The sequence below is a fragment of the Megascapheus bottae genome, chromosome 4 (assembly GCF_031878675.1).
Source record: "Megascapheus bottae isolate mThoBot1 chromosome 4, mThoBot2.hap1, whole genome shotgun sequence".
Taxonomy (NCBI): domain Eukaryota; kingdom Metazoa; phylum Chordata; class Mammalia; order Rodentia; family Geomyidae; genus Megascapheus; species Megascapheus bottae.
In genome coordinates this window covers 29,943,949-29,962,709 of record NC_143512.1, presented here as the reverse complement: position 1 = coordinate 29,962,709, position 18,761 = coordinate 29,943,949, and positions in this window count along the sequence as shown.

The following is an 18,761-nucleotide window of genomic DNA, read 5'->3' as shown; positions in this document are numbered from 1 at the left end:
GAATTGTGTTAATTTCCTACTTTTGATCTGGATGTTTAACACTCACTTTTGTAATTAAGAAAATATTTGCATATACCGATTCCCTTCTTGAACACTTGTTTGTTAAACATGACATTTGAAATATGATGTAAAAATCAATGTTAAATTCTTTAATAAAAAGGAAATATTTGCAGTATCCTAAAGCAGAGGAAAGTAGTAGGCCTTTGAACCACCTGACAATCGTTGTAGTTCTTTCAGGGATCAAGGTGAACAGGAGAGAGGAAAAATGATAAGAATTTTCCCAGTAATGTTTTCTTTGTTTAAATGCAATTACACATATAAAATTTCAGTTATTACAAAATCTATCAAACATAGAACCAAATATATTTACAGTGTTACTAGAAGCAAAGTTGACCATACTCCTAGAAAAACTGATTAAATTAAACTGTCTTGCAAAGAAAAAAAAAGGTCATTCTGATAATTAATGAGAAAACTTCTAAATTACTTAAAGAAAGTTTTCTGAGGCCAGGAACTGTTGCTTTACTCCATGCCTATTTTAGAGGCTGAGATCTGAGGACTGTAGTTAAAACAAGTTCAGGTAAGGAAAGTCCATGAGAATCCTTTTTTAAAAAAAATTGAGATATATACTATCTTTATTATCCTTAGTCATGTAGATGGGGTTTCAACTCAACATATCAATTTATGAGTAGAATGCATCTGAGACATTTTTTGGTGGATCATGGAGCTTGTACTCTAGGCCTGGGTGCTGTCCCTGAGCTCCTCAGCTCAAGACCAGTGCTCTCACACTTGAGCCATAGTACCACTTCTGGTTTCTCGTGGTTAATTGTAGGCTTTAGTGACTGGGCTGTTTTTTAAATCAGATCTCAGCCTCCTGAGTAGCTAGGATTATAGGCATGAGTCACTAGCACCCAGCTTCATCTGAGTCTTTCATCTACAATGAACAAAGAACCAAAGATGGAACTATTTTTCAAGTGGTAGCACCTCACATTAGCAGAAAAGTCAAGCAAGAACGCCAAGCTCTGAGTTTAAGCACAACTTACCAGTTCATACAAAAAAAAGTTTTCTTAAGTTTTCCCAAGTGCACATATCTCTATGTTGATTCCTTGGTCACATTAACTTTTTGTTATTTTTGTAATTTTTATTATAAAGGTGATGTACATATGTGATGTTATAGTGAGTTAAGTCAGGTTATGAGTACATTTCTTTACAAATGATGTCACCCATTTCTTGATTCTTTTCCAGGTTTTTCCTCCCATCTCTACCCACAAGTTATATAGTTCACTTTCAACATAGTGTCTATTCCGTACTACTACTGCATTTGTTCACCTAAAATTTTATTCTTTTTTTTTATGGGTCTTGGGGCTTGAACTCAGCCTGAGCACTGTCCCTGAGCTCTTCAGCTCAAGGCTACTGCCCTACCCTAAACCAAGCCCCACGTCCTATTTTCTAGAGGTTAATTGGAGATAAGAGTCTCAGGTCCTTTTGTGCTCAGGCTGGCTTTGAACCTTGCCCCTCAAATCTCAGCCTCCTGAGTAGCTAGGATCCAGGCATAAGCTACCACAACCAGCCTACAACTTTTATTCTTAAGAATCCAAATTTAGATTATAAAATACATGGTGACTCCACAAATGTAACTTTATGATGATAGCTTTATTGGTTGGCCAATCCTGACATGAAATGTTCTATGAAAGAGTTAAATTTCTGCCATGATAAAAAAGGGACAGGTCAATCAGTCACTGTCCACAATAAACAGTGACATCATACATTTTACATGGCAATTGCTTCTAAAACTTGACATTAGCAAAGAAAATAAAACAACTAAAAATGAAACAAAGTTGTAAAAGAAGGACCCAATTATTCTTATATTGTATAGGGAGTGCAACCCCTCAGACTACTTTATTGATACTTTCATGATTGCATTATTTTTAAGGAATCTATAAGGACTTTCATGCATAAGATCTCAATATGCCTTTAACTCGGGACTTAGAATAGTGACTGCTGAGAATTTCTAACCCATCTCTTAAACAGTAAGAATAACATTTTCCAGTGGCATACAGTGTTTTCCATTTACAAACATTTAACCTCCAAAATACCATTATGCATACTGACCAAGAAGAGTTGCTACTTACATTATCCTTAACTGATCCAAGGGAGACCTGGTTTAAATGATTCACATTAGGTCCAAGTTCTATGGAACTTGACAATCACAAGTGGAATCGATAAGGAAAGAAATGAAAAGTTCTCAGCAAAAGACTCAATAAAATCAGTGGCTTGCAATGTGTTAAATGTGTTTATTTGCACTTTCAAAGTTCAAATTTCCTCATACATTTTCATACTGATGGAGATAAAATGCTAAAGTCTTAAATCCCTCTATGCCATGCTGAGTTGCTAAGGGCTGTTGAGTTTTTGTTATTTCTCCTCTCCAGTTAGCTCTGATTACACCTGCTGAGTGAAAAATTTGTATTTGCCGACAGAAATAGGAACCACCCCACGTGTACTTGCACTCAGCAAATGCTCCAATACATCACAAAGATTTGCTCAACCCACCTTCAGAGGCCAAATCGAGCATGTTATTTTCTGTTTAGATCTGATTCTGGAGCCTATCAGTCAGGCGTGTTTTCCAATCTCTGATTAAAGCAAGGCCTACAAAGCTGGAAGTGTTCACACACAGTCTCATTAGAGTGCTGGATAGAGTGACCCAGGCCTTCTTGCACAAAGCTCTGAGTGAACTTCAAATATGAGAGTGCATCAATCAAATCCAAGCAAGGCTTTTATGTCATTTTTCTACTTTGCCTTTAAAGTCCTATAGGAATGCCCTTTCCAGCTGTACAGCCGAAATGCATTCAATAGAAACAAAAAAGCAAAGACCCCCCCAGTCCCCTGCCCCCTCCAAATGGGTATGGCTTTGCCTCCCCCACCAGGCACAAGAGAGGCTTCTGTGCATTTTAAATTATTTAGCATGTTCAACAATACAACAGAGAATATAGTCACATTACTCAATGGCTCTGTATTAATTATTAGTGCCCATTTGAAAGGGAAACCAATAAGGTCAAAGGCAATGAGATTGCATATTGTACACTTTAAATAGAGGTAGCTGAGAGATAAAATAAAGCAAAGCTTATGGAGCTTTTTCATATCCTCCCTTTAACCCCCTCTCCCAACTTCAGTTTTTGCTTTTCTGTGTGTTGGCTATTCCACAAGATAAACAAAGATATAAAAGAATAACATGATAGGGCAGCTCTGAAATTCTTGACAGGAAAGATGATAAGGCATAAATCTGTGAGAGAAGAATCAGGAATTTAGGTAATTTTTGTTGTATGCACTGCTCAGGGCACTGGAATAATTTTCAAAAATACATATTTTAAAGACAAGCATAGAGCACAACAATATAAATTTTCCCACTAATGTCATTAGAGGAAAATCCATGGGTACAGTTAGCTGTGATTATTAAATTTAGGTACTTTCATTTCAAACATCAGCCAAAATAATATAACAGCGCAGCTAACATCAGAATGAATTCAACAAAATGAACATCTCAATTCTGAAAAAGAAAAATGAAAGAAAGGAAGGAAATGAATTTCACCTAAGTACAAATAAAATGTTCTGAATTTTCCTCTTCTTTTTAACAAGTGAATAATGGTTCACTACTGAAGATAGCCTAAGTGAATTCAACAAAGAAAAGCAATACAAAAAGAAAATCTACTGCGTGTGCTAATATTGGAAAGGTATGTTCTTTTCAAGGGAATTCCCTGTGTGTGTACATTTGATTATATTTGTAGCATTTCTAGTCAAGTACTACCCAGGAATAGCAGTTCACCCACTCAAATATATTGGAGGGTGTAAAAGAGTATTTGAATTTATAGCAATATATATGTATATGCACATATATATTAAATTTAGCATGTGTTTCTTTACAGTGCTTCAGACGTTTGGAAGAATTATGCAGATTTTATAAATGAGTACTTGAACATTATGCTACTTGATAGTGTCCCATCTGTGCTTTTCCTGTAGTGTTTGGTGGGGCATCTGCGTAAACTGTTTTTTTTTTTCTTTCCCCTTTGTTAATTAGTTTATTGCACAAAAGTTCATGCACTACCTGAAAAAAAACTTTTGTTCATTTCAGTACTTTGCCCCTTTGGGACTGATGGTCATTTCTAGTTCTAATTTGGCCTAGCTTTTTTTTTTTTTAGATTTCCAAACTGAAATTATGAAATAATACTTTTTCCTTTTCTATTTTAAGGATGTACTGGACTTTGCTTGAGTAGCCGTAAATACTAGGTTACAATACTATTTTAAGTTGATCATCCAGTTGTTCATATATGTAAGCAGAGCTTCTCCACTCATTTTATTTAAATATATATTATTATAATTGTAAGAAGGGTTACAAAGAATTTTTAAAAGGTGAACTTCCTGGAGAATAAATGTGTTTTGTAAATCTTGTGTGACCAATTCCTTCTTCTCTAGAATATTCTTGTTTCCATTTAAGTTGTTTAAGTCACACCAATGTAGGCTCAATAATCATAATAAAAGCTTATAAACCCCCAAACAAGCACATTATAAAATCAATTTATTATTTAACTATATCTTGTTTGGGAAAATAACAGGACATAATATTGTCAACTATATCTTTTATTTTCAACATTTGTCTTCTAATTGGGAAATATAAATGAAAGGATATAGACATCTGAGACAGAGAGGAGAAATTCTGCAAAACTGGAAAGGGAACATTGGACCAATGGTTAAAAAGATAGCTCCTAAATTCTTCATATTTGAGCTTTGTGTGTATGTTGAAGTTTTTATTTACCTTCAATATCATCTCAAAATGATATTTATTACATAGAATTCTTATTAGTATGAAAAGAGTTTTGAGAGAAACATAGGTAAAATTGGTAAATTTAATATTCCTATAAGAACCACCTTGTTAAAATTCAAACTTTGATTTAAAGATATTTGTTCTGCTACCATCATGGTCGTTACATGGGAGTGATTCCTGTTGTAATTAGCATACTGGGTGAAAAATTTACATCCAAATTAGTTGTTCTTTAAATGGTGAACTTATGTATTTGGAGGACACTGAATCTACAATATAATATACTAACCTTTATGCCTGTTTATTCTCTGTCAGTTAGAATTTTTAAAACAATACATATCTGGATGTGGATGGTTCAAACCTATAATCCTAACGGGCTCAGATCTGAGGATGATGGTTCAAAGCCAGCCAGAGAAGGAATGTCTGCTAGACTCTTATCTTCAATTAACCACCGCAAGGCCAGCTGTAGAGCTGTGATTCAAATAGTAAAGCACTAGGCTTGACCAAAAATGGCTTGCATTCATGACAATCAAAATGTCAACCATTCTAACTTGGAGCAAATTGAATTATGAGCTAAACCCTTGTACTGTATAAATGTTTAAGAACTCACTAAGCCTCAAAAGTGTTCTTAAATTCACATATGATACCTATTCTGTCCAATAGTAAAAAACATGTTTAAAAGCTACTCTGAATGCTTTAAGATTTAAAATATAAAAGCTTCCAGTAGTTGTTTAGCACTTGAAGATAGAAAAAAATTATCAACTTGAATATTGTCAAATTGATTTTAAAAACTATTGAAAAAGATAGTTTTCCTTTATCTAATATAATATTTAATAAAACATCTAAGCTGAGAAGCAATAGAGATTTTCCAGCTATTCCAAAATTTGTTCTATGTATCCCTTCTTTCCAGAATTTTCACCTCACAACACATGGAAATGAAAGTCACCACACATACACTCTCCTTACACACACAAACTTTTGAAAGATTAAATCAAATCATATATTTTTATAAATTATATCTAGTTTGTGGAGATTTAAGTTTTGGAAAAAATTATGTAAAACTCATCTATATATGGCTCTCTAGCCACTGACAATTCTTAATTCCATGTGAGACTAAGTATTGCTCAATTTACTTTGACATAAAAAGTTATAAATGATGAATATTTTCTCTTGGACCTTAGCATTCTACTAAAGAGCTAACTATTGGATGTTTAGATTCTACTCTTACAAATAGCACTTACAAGAACTATTTTGGTAACATTGGAACATTTAAGTTTTTATGAGCTGTATTCTACCTACTTGAGATTAAGCCTTGAACAATCTATTAAAGTTAGTATCTTCTTTCTACAGGATAACTATGTCACAATTATAGATCTGAAATAATTTCCTGTAATAGTCTGGTGATTAACATTGTTTAATTTAATAAAAAGTCTATGATCATTCAATATTTAGCTTTCCAGTAACATTAAAGATGGAATGCCTTTGCTGAAGTGATACTCTTTAGTTTATATTTATGAAAATAGCTAATTTTCTATCTATTTCTAGTATTATTACTCTGGGTTCTTTTATCCCATGGAAGCAAAGAGAAATTTTTTGAAAAAACCAATGCTATTAATGAATAATTAGAACATAGCAAATGGCAGATTAAGTGCACGCACACTATCAGTATCTCTGACAAAGCAGAAAGTACTCAGCCAAACTTAAAGAATTTCCTAAATTTACTAATCATTAATTTTTAGACCATGTTTCCACCTACCTACCCCCACCATTATCTCAGGTTGACGAGTCTAAAAGAAGATAGACCCAGAAGAGCACTTTAAATGCTTTAATTTTTTTTTTAATGTGATACTGTTCTTTTTAAGGGTTCTTTCATATGTGATCAGTCAGGGATACTGACTTTTGTGAGTTAACACAAAAGTGAAATGGCACTTTTAAGTGCTGTCTCTCTTTGGAGATTTAATGTGCTTTGTAATATCTCTGAGATCAGTCAGGGAGAGACGAGAAGAAAGAAATTTGATTTTGAGTCTGGACCAAAGCTCAGTGACTTGAGAGGCACCTAAACATAATGAAAAGGAAGAAGTTTCAAAGAGAAAGTTGGCAGCTATGACCAGAATCCACAGGGCCAGCAGGACTAACATCAACCAGAGGCAGATTTAGAGGGGTACCTTATGATCTCTCTTGATAACATTGACACTTCAAGACCCAGTTTCATTGGGGAACAGTCTAGTAAAAGAACATCTCCAAAGGACACAGCATGGATGCAGCATTGAGAAAGACATGAAAATGCCAGCACCCGTGCCTAATGCTGTCCTTTTCTCCTCCAAAGATCACATACATCTGGGGGAAGCAAAAGTCAACATCTGAAATGTGCTTTTTTCAAGCTTGACTTGAATGATATAAAGTTGGCGGTATAATGGCGAGATGCTTATCTTTGTGACCTAGGTCCAGTCTAATCTAAGAACAAGTCATTACCTGATATCTGGGAGTCTTCACTTACCTCCTGGTGAATAACTTATCCACCATAGTTTTTTTGGCATGTGATTTTTTTAATTAAAATAACAATGAGGTAAACTTGTGAAATATGGCATATCGGCCTGGAGTCCAGTTATCCCTTTGTTTCGAATGATCTGTGAGGGATTTCTAAGAGTTCTGAAGATTGGAATTGGTGTTCAAGCAGGTAGATAGAACATGCAAATTGTGAATTTTGATAGAAGCAGTGCCTAAACAAGACATAATACTTGGGTAGGTCAGTAAAATGAAGAAATATTATATTTAATTAACCTAGAGTATTTGTATATCAGAAAAGGGTAAGTGATCAAATTCCAAAGGCAATGGCTTAGATTATTTTTCACTCATAGACCTCAAGAAAATAAATCTATTTCATACTAACATGAAATTCAAACACCAAGTGTATCCATCATCATGTTATCTATCTTAAAATACCATCTCACCAAAGTTATATGAATTAACAACTTCACTATAACTGCAGAAAGATTTATTCATTTGCTTGCACAGACATTATATTCAAAATGAGTTACATAGTTTGAGACGCTTGTCAAAAATAGCTAGAGAGAAATATAATTTTAATCAAGATATTCAAATAATATTTAAAGTAAAAAAGTAATAACTAACATTTAAATTTTGATTAGAAATGGTTTCATTATAAAAATTAGTATGTCTTCATGAAATCTAGTCAATTATCTTTAGTTTCAAAGAAGTCAGTTTTTCATAGGATGTGAAATAAATGTTATGCTGAATGAAGCTAAAATTTTGGAAAAGTTTTCAATGATTTTTAACTGGAGCACAATTTTAAGAAACTGATCCTTTCTATATAAAAAAGTCAGTGGTGGTCATTTCTGATATCTAATGTATCCATTATTGTTCCCAATCATACACACATGCTGGAAAAACTTATACATTGCGGTGACAAAAATTTTGTGTCTTTACAATGATAAAATCTAGTGGGATAAGTATCCATAAATTTAGTTCCAAAACTAACCTAAATGTGGTGTTTCTTTCCCTTTTGTAAATAGTTAAAAAAAAGAGCATATCAAAAATATGTAACAAACTCTTCATTATGGAAGGTGTTTTTTATAAATAAATCACTGTTAAATAAGTTAAATAACCATACCATCACTATATTGATAATATATCAAAAATATATTAACATTAAGTCTTGTCTTAAGGAGTATAAACATTAAATTCAAACTAAGTTTTTGTCCTTTATTATCTCAAACTTTCCAATACTTCTAGCGATTTAGTTTTCCTTTTTAAGGACAAATATTTTGTGTTCATCTGTGAAATCTAGGCCAAATATAATCCTTGGAGATAGTTTGGAAAGAAAATTTATCTTGATGATCTGCAGATGTAACAATTCTATAAGCCATAAAACCTACAAATAATGTTACATCATCATTGCCAACTAGCATCTTGTTAAAAATGCTTGTTTTACTACTTAATATCAGTCTATTCTATTTCCCATGCAAACGATAGCTAAAGGATTAGAATTTTGTGAGATTCCTGTGAATAATGCCTGTGTTGATTTTGTAAAAATTCCATAAAATTGTCTAAATATACTAATAAATGTAAGTTAAGAGGAAGACACAGGGCCAGGAGTTTGGCCTAGTGGTAGAGTGCTTGCCTAGCATGCACGAAGACCTGGGTTCGATTCCTTGGTACCACATGCATAGAAAAAAGCTGGAAGTGGTGCTGAGGCTCAAGTGGTAGAGCTCTAGCCTTGTGAAAGTCCAAGGACAGGGCTCAGGCCCTGAGCTCAAGTCCAGGACTGGCAAAAAAAAAAAAAAAAAAAAAAGAGGAGGACACAATCCTACAGCAAACATTGACAGACACAAATGCCTCTGTACTATTCTTTAAATAGAATAGCTGTTTCACAAATGTGCCTACATGTCAATTAATCATTCTTCAAATATCAAATCTGAGTCTACTTCATACAAAGTTTGGAGATTGTGAAAATAAGGGAAAAAAACTGGATTGATTTACTATTTCAATAGAATATACAATTGAAAGGAAGGAGGTAGTATACTATAGTTGTTGAGGTACATGCTATGAATTAATGAGGAAAAATAACAAGAGATATATTTACCAATATTAAGAGTGCAAATTTGTCCATTTTTGTTTCCTTTTGTGACCTGTATTCACTTTAGTAGAAGTACAGTCTGATTTTTCTACAATATGTGAGGGAAGTAAATAATAAAGTAAGTTAATTTAGAAAATGAACTAGTAATATTCTACCAGTTTGTCATGGCCTAAAATACTCCCAGAATCATCAAACATTGAAAATCAATTCAGGGATAGGATTATGCTAACTCATATAAGGTGCATATAGATTCCTCCTCATTTCAAGTTTGTCTAGCTATTTTTGTATCTTTTTTTTTTTTTCCCCAGTCCTGGGCTTGAGCTCAGGGCCTGAGCACTGTCCTTGGACTTTCTCAAGGCTAGAGCTCTACCACTTGAGCCTCAGCACCATTTCTGGCTTTTTTCTATGCATTTGGTGCCGAGGAATCGAACCTGGGTCTTCATGCATGCTAGGCAAGCACTTTAACCACTAGGCCAAACTCCCCGCCCTAGCTATTTTTGTATCTTTACTTATGTAATTGTGATATATAAGATGTGACATGATCAAATAAATAAGTATTCTTGTCCTTGAATCTCTTCAAAGATACGTTTCTTTAAGTCATTGAACTATCATATTAGATAGACATTTTAATATAACACTCTTATTATACTAGTATTGACTCCAAGCCCTCTCTTTAATTTTGGTGGTTACTAAACCTATTGAAAAATTAGAGCTATCGGTTTTTAGGGGCCACCTCCTCTTCCTTTTCCTCCTTCTCCTCCTTCTTCTTTTTCTTCTTCCTCTTTTGCTAGAATTTTTTTTAATGCTCAGCTGCTCAGCCAAGATTTCTTTGTTAATTAATTTAAAGTTGTTATCTTTAATATTTTTATAATTATTTTTTCAAAATAAATGATTCTGAAAATAATACTTCAATCATGGCTTCCACAAAACAATGTTTTATTCTTTAGTATGTGAGAAAACATAATTCAAAGTATTTTTAGAATTATTTTAGATTATAGATTGGACTTATGACACCAATCTATTACTTTAAGCATTTTATGGAATTAAGATTTGATATTACGAGTTTGAGATTTGATATTTTTGTTACTTTAGTACATTCATAACTTCTGAAATAGATTTCTTTTTTTTTAACAATTCAGTAGAGCCCATAGCAAAAGAAGAAAAATGGCAAGAACAGTTCCTCTGTAAAGAAAAGTAAGCTGGATAATTTAAAAAATAAATAACTAAGGAGTTAATTATTTAATTAAACAAATAAACAATTAACTTCCTAATCTACAGTCCCTATCTCCTGTCTAATAATTGTGTATCTTGAAGCTCCATAGCCTGCAGATTAAGGTAGCAAGGAACTTGTCTAGAGTTTACAACAGCTGTATTATGTACAAGATTCCACACATAGCTTCTCATTAATCCTCTCCCATATCTACACAGCCAAATTAAACATTGCATTTGAAGAGCTTCCTGTGACACTGACATTTCCACTCCTTCATAGGAAAAGATATTGAAGAGGCTTTCTTCTAAATATACCTCTTGTTGGTATTTTTAACATAGAAAATAACATAGAAAATAATTCCCCAAATGATAATAAAAACAGTTTAAGTGTGTGCACATTGATATTTCATGTATCAGATATCATTATTCAAGTGTATTTAGAGGTATTTTATTACTAGTTATCTGCATTTCTATTGTCCCTAAGGAAAGAAGATATACCCCATGGCCTTATATACAGGAAACTATAGGCAATACTCAGATTAATCACATGTAATCTAGAAAATTCTGATCTATGTTTTCCAAGAATATGTACTTCGAATAAGATGAGCCATGGTTAAAGGATTTGCATCATTCTTTAGAAATGTTTTATTTACTATTTGAATCCAAAAAATGAGTAAGTTCCATAATTAATAAGAGAAATCAGTTAGCCATTATTTAAAGTGATTTTAATTATGTTTTCCTCTAAAAAGACAAATCATGTAAGCTGTAAGTCATAATCAAGGAACTTACAAAATTTACACTTTATAAGTATATCAACATCACATACCTACTTAATTTCCATTTCTAAATAAATTATTGAACCAGAAAATCTGCATAATTAGTTCTCATTCAATTAGATATTCCATTGAATAAAAAGATACTCTATGGGGCTTGGAGTTTGGCCTAGTGATAGAGCACTTTGCTTAGCATGCAGGAAGATCTGGGTTTGATTCTTTGATATCATACATAGAAAAAAGCCAGAAGTGGTGCTGGTGCTCACGTGGTAGAACTCTAGCCTCGAGAAAGTCTAAGGACAGTGCTCAGATCCTGAGCACAAGCCCAGGATAGGCAAAGTAAAAAAAAAAAAAAAAAAAAAAAAAAAAAAAGGTACTCTAACAAATCTTAATAAACATTTAAAGCAATATTAAGGACAAAAATCTTTCTCCTCATAAGTAAAATTTTGATGTTTAAAATTGTGACATGATAAAACTACTTTGATTCAGATTTGTCTCGAAGGTTATGACTTTATTTTGAATGAGAAACATATAGTAATATTAATAGTATCAAAAAACCTATGCATTTTGTTATCATATTTTTCTATATAGTTACACGGTATCTTTCCAAGATAAATCATTGTTTTATAATTTGATGATGAACTGAGGCAGTATTTCAATTGTTTTGTTTTTAATACTATGTTTATTTATCAATCAAGTTAGTTACATTAACTGGATATTTATTGTGTCTTAGATGCTAAGGATATAACTATTAGAGAAGACAAAGTTACTGTTGTAAAAGAACTTGTAGTCTAATTCCAAGAAGGTGATGGGCAATTACAATTACCTAATTTGAACCTGAAGGATTTATTCGAGCCTAAATTTTATAATATATCAATTAATCTTAAGATTTCAATTTTAATTACTCCTCATATTAATTCAGTAAATTGCTATTAATTTGTCTAGTGAGTGAAGATTATTCAAATATCCATTATCTCTGCTCTATTTTAACTTTCTGACTTAAGTACGGTTATGAAAAATTATGAGTTAGACAGATAGTACTTCATCACATTTTTTCTTGTCAAGTCATCAGTTTTTAAGATACAATTTAATTGTTCATTCTACTCTTGATTTTTCTTTTTTTTCCATTTTATTTGCCAGTCCTAGGGCTTAACTACAAGGCCAGTGCATTATCCCTGAGCTTCTTTTCCTGAAAGCTAGCACTCTACCACTTAAGCCACAGCATCACTTCCAGCTTTTTCTGTTTATGTGATACTGAGGAATGGAACTCAGGGCTTCATGTATGTTAAGCAAGCACTGTACCACTGAGCCACATTCCCAGCCCCCTACTTTTGAATTTTTTATACAGAATTTAATAAAAGTAGAAGATGCAAAAATATCTTGTAGATTCCTTCACAAATCAAGTACAAGAAGAATGCTGGTATCCTGATACTAAATTAGGAGAAAATATATAAGCATTAGCATCCTCTAAAGTACATGCAGAGCACTTGAACTAGAAATTACTCAGTGAAACATGCTGAGATATATAATATAATACTTGTTCTGTGGCAATTTCTTTTCTTTGGGATATATTTGGGCTGTATTATCTATGTGTGGGTATATATACATGTAGGTACATAGTATATAAGGAATAAGAGAGTCACAGGCTTCTGAAGCCCATGTATTTTAATTTTCTCAATATGTTTTCCAGTCCCTGTAATAACTTTCAGCCCTTTCTGTATGAACCATTATTGAGAGTTGGCAGCAATAATATGTCTGATAATATTATAAGGTCATTTTCTGAAATACCATCTTAGAGAAGCAGTAGCCTTCGGCATACACTTTGATCATGGTAGATAACAAGATTACAAGGGTAAGAGGGGGCCAAGCAAAATTGGGTGTTACGTATGATTCCATTTGTAGAAATGTCTTAGTAGTTTTACATTAAAACCAGAGTTCTAAAAGTTAAAGATGCCCATTTTTATGTTTGATTTTTTTAAAGAATTTAAGGTTTTGTTATTGTCTGTAAGAAATACTCATATAAATGACAACTAGGTAAAGTATCTTACTGTTACTGTGCATAACATCTGAATATGTGCAGAATATTATTATTCCTGATGTATTAAAAACTAATAATTTTATTGAGGAAAATGCCACCTAGATTGCTTTGGAAAATATCCCTATATAATTTGTATCTGTGACTTAAGTTTTATTTTAACAACACCATAAGCAAATAAAGAATTGTTTAGCAACCTTAGGTCTTGCAAGGATGAGATCAGTGTTTCCTATGGCTTTCTGGTTTTTCAGTTATTATTTTGTTGATGCAGGTAGTAACTGCCATCTAATAGCACATCACAGAGATTTATTTTCATGGGATATGCACTTCAGTTTTATGTAGTTGGTAGACATCACTACATAGATGTAGATTCTGAATTTGAAAAGCAATAGTGTGAATCAGGATTTTTGTTTGCTATCATCAGCATATGCACTTTTAAAACAATTTTTCTATCTATATCACATCATTCAATCACAAAAGGCTTTGTAGTCTTATTATACAATGTGTGTCTATTCATATAACTTTCACATGAATTGATTCCAGATATCTTCCCGATATCTTGCAGATATTTATTGAAACATTTTTGGAAAGACTAGACTGCATTACTAAGATGGCATATCCTTTAAAGACTAACCTAAAACCTTTCAGGAAGAAATAATTTATGGACAGCTAAATATACACCAAAGTCTGGTTTCCTTTAGTGTTTCAACTATGGTTGAAACTATGGTATGTGCTGTGGTACAAAGGTAATAATGGCTACACCCATGGTATCCACATAACACACAGTAAGAGTATGTTTGCTAAGTGGTCTTTAATATAGTAGAAACCTGAAATCTGTGGGTATATGAGTTCCAAGGAAACAGAGCGCTTGAGAAAAATCTGCAAATGTATATTCAAAATTATAAAATAACTTAAAATTATCTATGCTATATATGTGTGCATATGAGAGCATCTGTATACAGGATAGGTAAATTTTAGTAAATATGTACATATATATGTATATATACGTATATATACATATACATATACACATATATACATATATATGTAAATATATACATATATATATATATATAAAGTAGGGCCCAATGTTCATATTCTGAAATCTCAAGGATTCAGTAGACTACATTGCAGTCAAAAGATTATTCTTACAAATGTTAGTACAGATCATCAAAAACTGGGTCCTATTTCATTTCCTTTATTCTGAACACTGAACATGGTTGATTCTTTTATTCCCTAGCAACACTTGACATCCATTAAATAGTTGGGGCATTTCAACAAATATAACCTATTTACTTTATTATTAAATTAAGTTCATTTTGTATTATTTAATGGCTTGGAAAGATTAGTACAATCGTCGATATGCTCTAGGGCCTCACATTCTCCCTTAAGTTTCTTGCTCATTGCTGACACTTGAGTTATGCCACAGAGCCAGGTTTTGGCTACCTATTTAGAAGTGGAGTCTCACTGACTTTTGTCTACCCAGCTGGCGTTGAATTGCCATCCTCCATTCTCAATCTCCTTAGTAGCATGGGCCACAAGTGCCCAGCCACCATTTTGTTTTTATGGAGATATATTTTCACTCAATGAACTGCAACAAGTACTTTGCAGATCACACAATGATTTAAATTCACCTAATGTTCAATATAAGATTGTAGAGTTTGTCTCTATATCAATGAGCTCCATAACACACATCAGGGTATTTGAACTTTTTTTTTAATTTTAATTTTTAAAAAATGTATTGATATTAGACAAAAATGATATGTAATAACTATGAGTAAGGGTGGGTTTATTCTACATATTTCAAATTTTCCCAGTGGGTCTATCCATTGAAATGGAATTGATTAAATCCTATAGTTATGTTGAAAAGAATATGGTAAAAGTATAATTGTATTGTTTGCTCATTCAGGCTTATGTACAAGACATCTTATTCAATAGGAATCTTCAGTTTAAGTTCATTGTGAAATGTTTTGGGAGTGGGTATGGGGCTTGAACTCGACTTGAGCACCATCACTGAGCTCTTCAGCTCAAGGTTACCACCCTACCCTTGAGTCAAATCCCATTCTCATTTTCTAGAGGTGAATTGGAAATTGGGGGTCTCAGGTTCTTTTATGCCCAGCTGGCTTTGAACCTTGATCCTCAGATTTCAGCCTCCTGAGTAGCTAGAATTACAGGTGTAAGCCACCATACCCTGCTATTCTGAAAATATTTTAATCACATTAGTAAATATTTTAAGTAATTTGTAATTACTAAAGTATCTGGTTTGCCTATTACTGTTTCCTGTCTTAGTTTTCTTTTAATTTCATAATCTTTGAAGGATTTGGAATTAAAAATAGAAACCGAGGGCCAGGAGTTTGGCCTAGTGGTAGAGTGCTTGCCTAGCATGCACAAAGACCCTGGGTCGATTCCTTGGTACCACATACATAGAAAAAGCCAGAAGTGATGCTGTGGATCATGGGGTAGAGCTCTTATCATAAAAGAAATGCAAATTCAAACAACTCTAAGATACTGCCTCACTCCACTTAGAATGGCCAGGATCAAGAAATCTAATAACAGTTAGATGCTGGAGGGGATGTGGCCAGGAGGGATTATTACTACATTGTTGGTGGGAGTGCAAACTTGATCAACCACTATGGAATCAGTATGGCAGTTCCTCAAAAGACTAAACATCCAACGCCCCTGTGACCCAGCAATTCCACTACTTGGTATTTACCCAATCGTCCAGAAACAAGGACATAGTAAATCCACCAGCACAGTGATGTTCATTGCAGCACTATTTACCATAGCAAAGATATGGAACCAACCCAAATGCTCCTCAGTTGATGAGTGGATCAACAAGATGTGGTATTTTTATACAAGGGAATTCCATGTTGCTGTCAGAAAGAACGACATCGCCCCATTTGTAAGGAAGTGGAAAGACGTAGAAAAAATCATATTAAGTGAAGTAAACTAGACTCAAAGGAACATAGGTGCCAGGGCCAACCGGCAGCAAACCAGGGTTCGCAGATTGGGATTCCTGAAATAGGGGGCAAGGACTAGGAAAAAATAGAAGAGAGACAAACAGATGGGGTTCAGGAGGGCTACAGCCCAAATCAGGAGCCACAGCTTAAGAAGCCTGTAGCCCAAGACCATAGCCCAGTTTATTTCCAGTTCTCAATCTTAAATACACTTCTTTAAACTAGGGAACTGCCAGGGGCTACATTCGTACAAACAGTATCAAGTCTGAAATAGGTTGAATGAGAAGCTATCAAGTCCCAAACAGGTTAAATGAGAAGCTATTGACACAGCCCAAAATCATGATAAGAGCTTACTTCCTTGTGTACTCAATTGTGCGGGTCCAAGGTCACTGACCCCACAGTCACGGTCACTGACCCCACAGTCAGTCCCCAACACATAGGCTCAATGTTTTCCCTCATCTGACATAATCAGTAGAAACCATGGGCTCTTCTAGCAGATTCACAATACAACAAAATCTAGATAAATAAGGCCATATAGTATGACTCTAAATGTAAGGACCTCCAGGATAAAGAAACAAAAGCCATATGAGTGATTGTTGTCCTTAATGCACTATGTTATCGCTCATCTCTTTTACTGTCCCTTGGTTATCTCATATTGTTACAATATTTCACCTTGTTATCTGATGTATTTTATATATGTTTAATTGGTTATTTTCAATAGGAGAGGATATCAATTTTGCGGTGGGAGGGGGGAAGGGAAATGGGGACCATGACATAAGAAAGGGTATCAATATTTGTGAAATATTGTACCTTCTATTTGGTGAATATAATGTAACCCTTCTATTAATTACAATAAAAATATATGAAAAAAATAGAAACTGACCACCTGCATTTATTTCTATTATATGTTACTGTAGTAGATAACTTGAGAAATAATGATATACATAGAACATCGAGAAGGCTTTAATAAAATAAAGAATCAAAAGCCATATATCGAGTGATTGTTGTCCTTAATATACTATGTTATCTCTCATCTCTTTTTCTGTCCCTTGGTTATCCCATATTGTTACAGTATTTCACCTGGTTATCTGATATATGGTATATATGCATACTTGGTTATTTGAAGTCATAAAGGGAAGGGGGGAAAACAAGATGAGGGGTAGGGGTGGGGGGAGGGTAATGGGGACTAAGACATGAGAAAGGGTATCAATGAATGTGAAGTAATGCACTTTCTATCTGGTGAATGTAATGTAACCCTTCTGTTAATTACAATAAAATATATGAAAAAAATAAAATAAAATAAAGAATCAGAGAATCATTGCTCACTGCTCACAAGAGACGTTGTGAACATAATCCCTGTGTCATTCAGTCATATAGTGTAGTGAATCTTTGAGAAGGAAAATAAAGATGGCTGAATGGGTTGTTTTTATTGCATAATCCTTACACAAAATCAGAGAGTTCTGAGAGCCTCCATGTCATGGACACAGGTAAATGATTTCTGTGGCCCCAGGAGGAGGCCAAAATGTTTCAGGGTCTTGAGATACTAACTAATTCAAAAGAAAATATAATGGGTATGTTCTTGTTAAAAGAAAAAGCCAAAATTAGCTAGGATAACAGATGTACCTGCAAATGCAAATTTAGGTGAGGGTAGCTTAGGTATGTCAGATACCCACCTCTGTTTTAAACTTTCACCCAGCACCACCCCTGAAATGTGCCTGATAATAGAGGACATCTCTGAATGGTTGACACTATTTTCCAAATGAGATCCTCAAGTAGAAGTTAAGATCAATTGTAGAAAATTAAATATTGCAGTTCTTACACAATGGTGATTAAGGACCAAGTTTCATTGCTTCTACAACACTGTCATTCTTCACTAAATGATAAGGTCTACTAGTTAAATAGACAAAAGGGCTTAATTACTAAGATACTTCCAAAAGAGATATCCAAATAATATGCTCACCGCTTAGTAGAGAAAAGCTGTCATTTCTTCATGTATTGAGTCTTTCTTTTCAAAATTCCACATAAATATGAGCAGTAATAGTTTCACCATGGCTACAACTGTAGATTGTTCATATAAATGGTATCTTATTTATATGTATCATGATTTCCTTATTATAATTTTCCTTCACTAAAAGTGATGCCAAAATGACAGAATAAATCATAACTTAGCTTCTTAAAGGTAACCAAGTCTCTCCAAGAGGAAAAAGTAAAAATGTCTTCCTGGATTTTGCTTTGCAACTACAAATACCATTTCCCTACTAAGAGCTAAACGCTTGATGCTCATTTATTTCAAAGAACTCTTTGAACTTAAGAAGGGAATGCCTTATTTTTAAGAAGAAAATGTAATTATTATCCCATTCAAAATACTAAGAATAATATT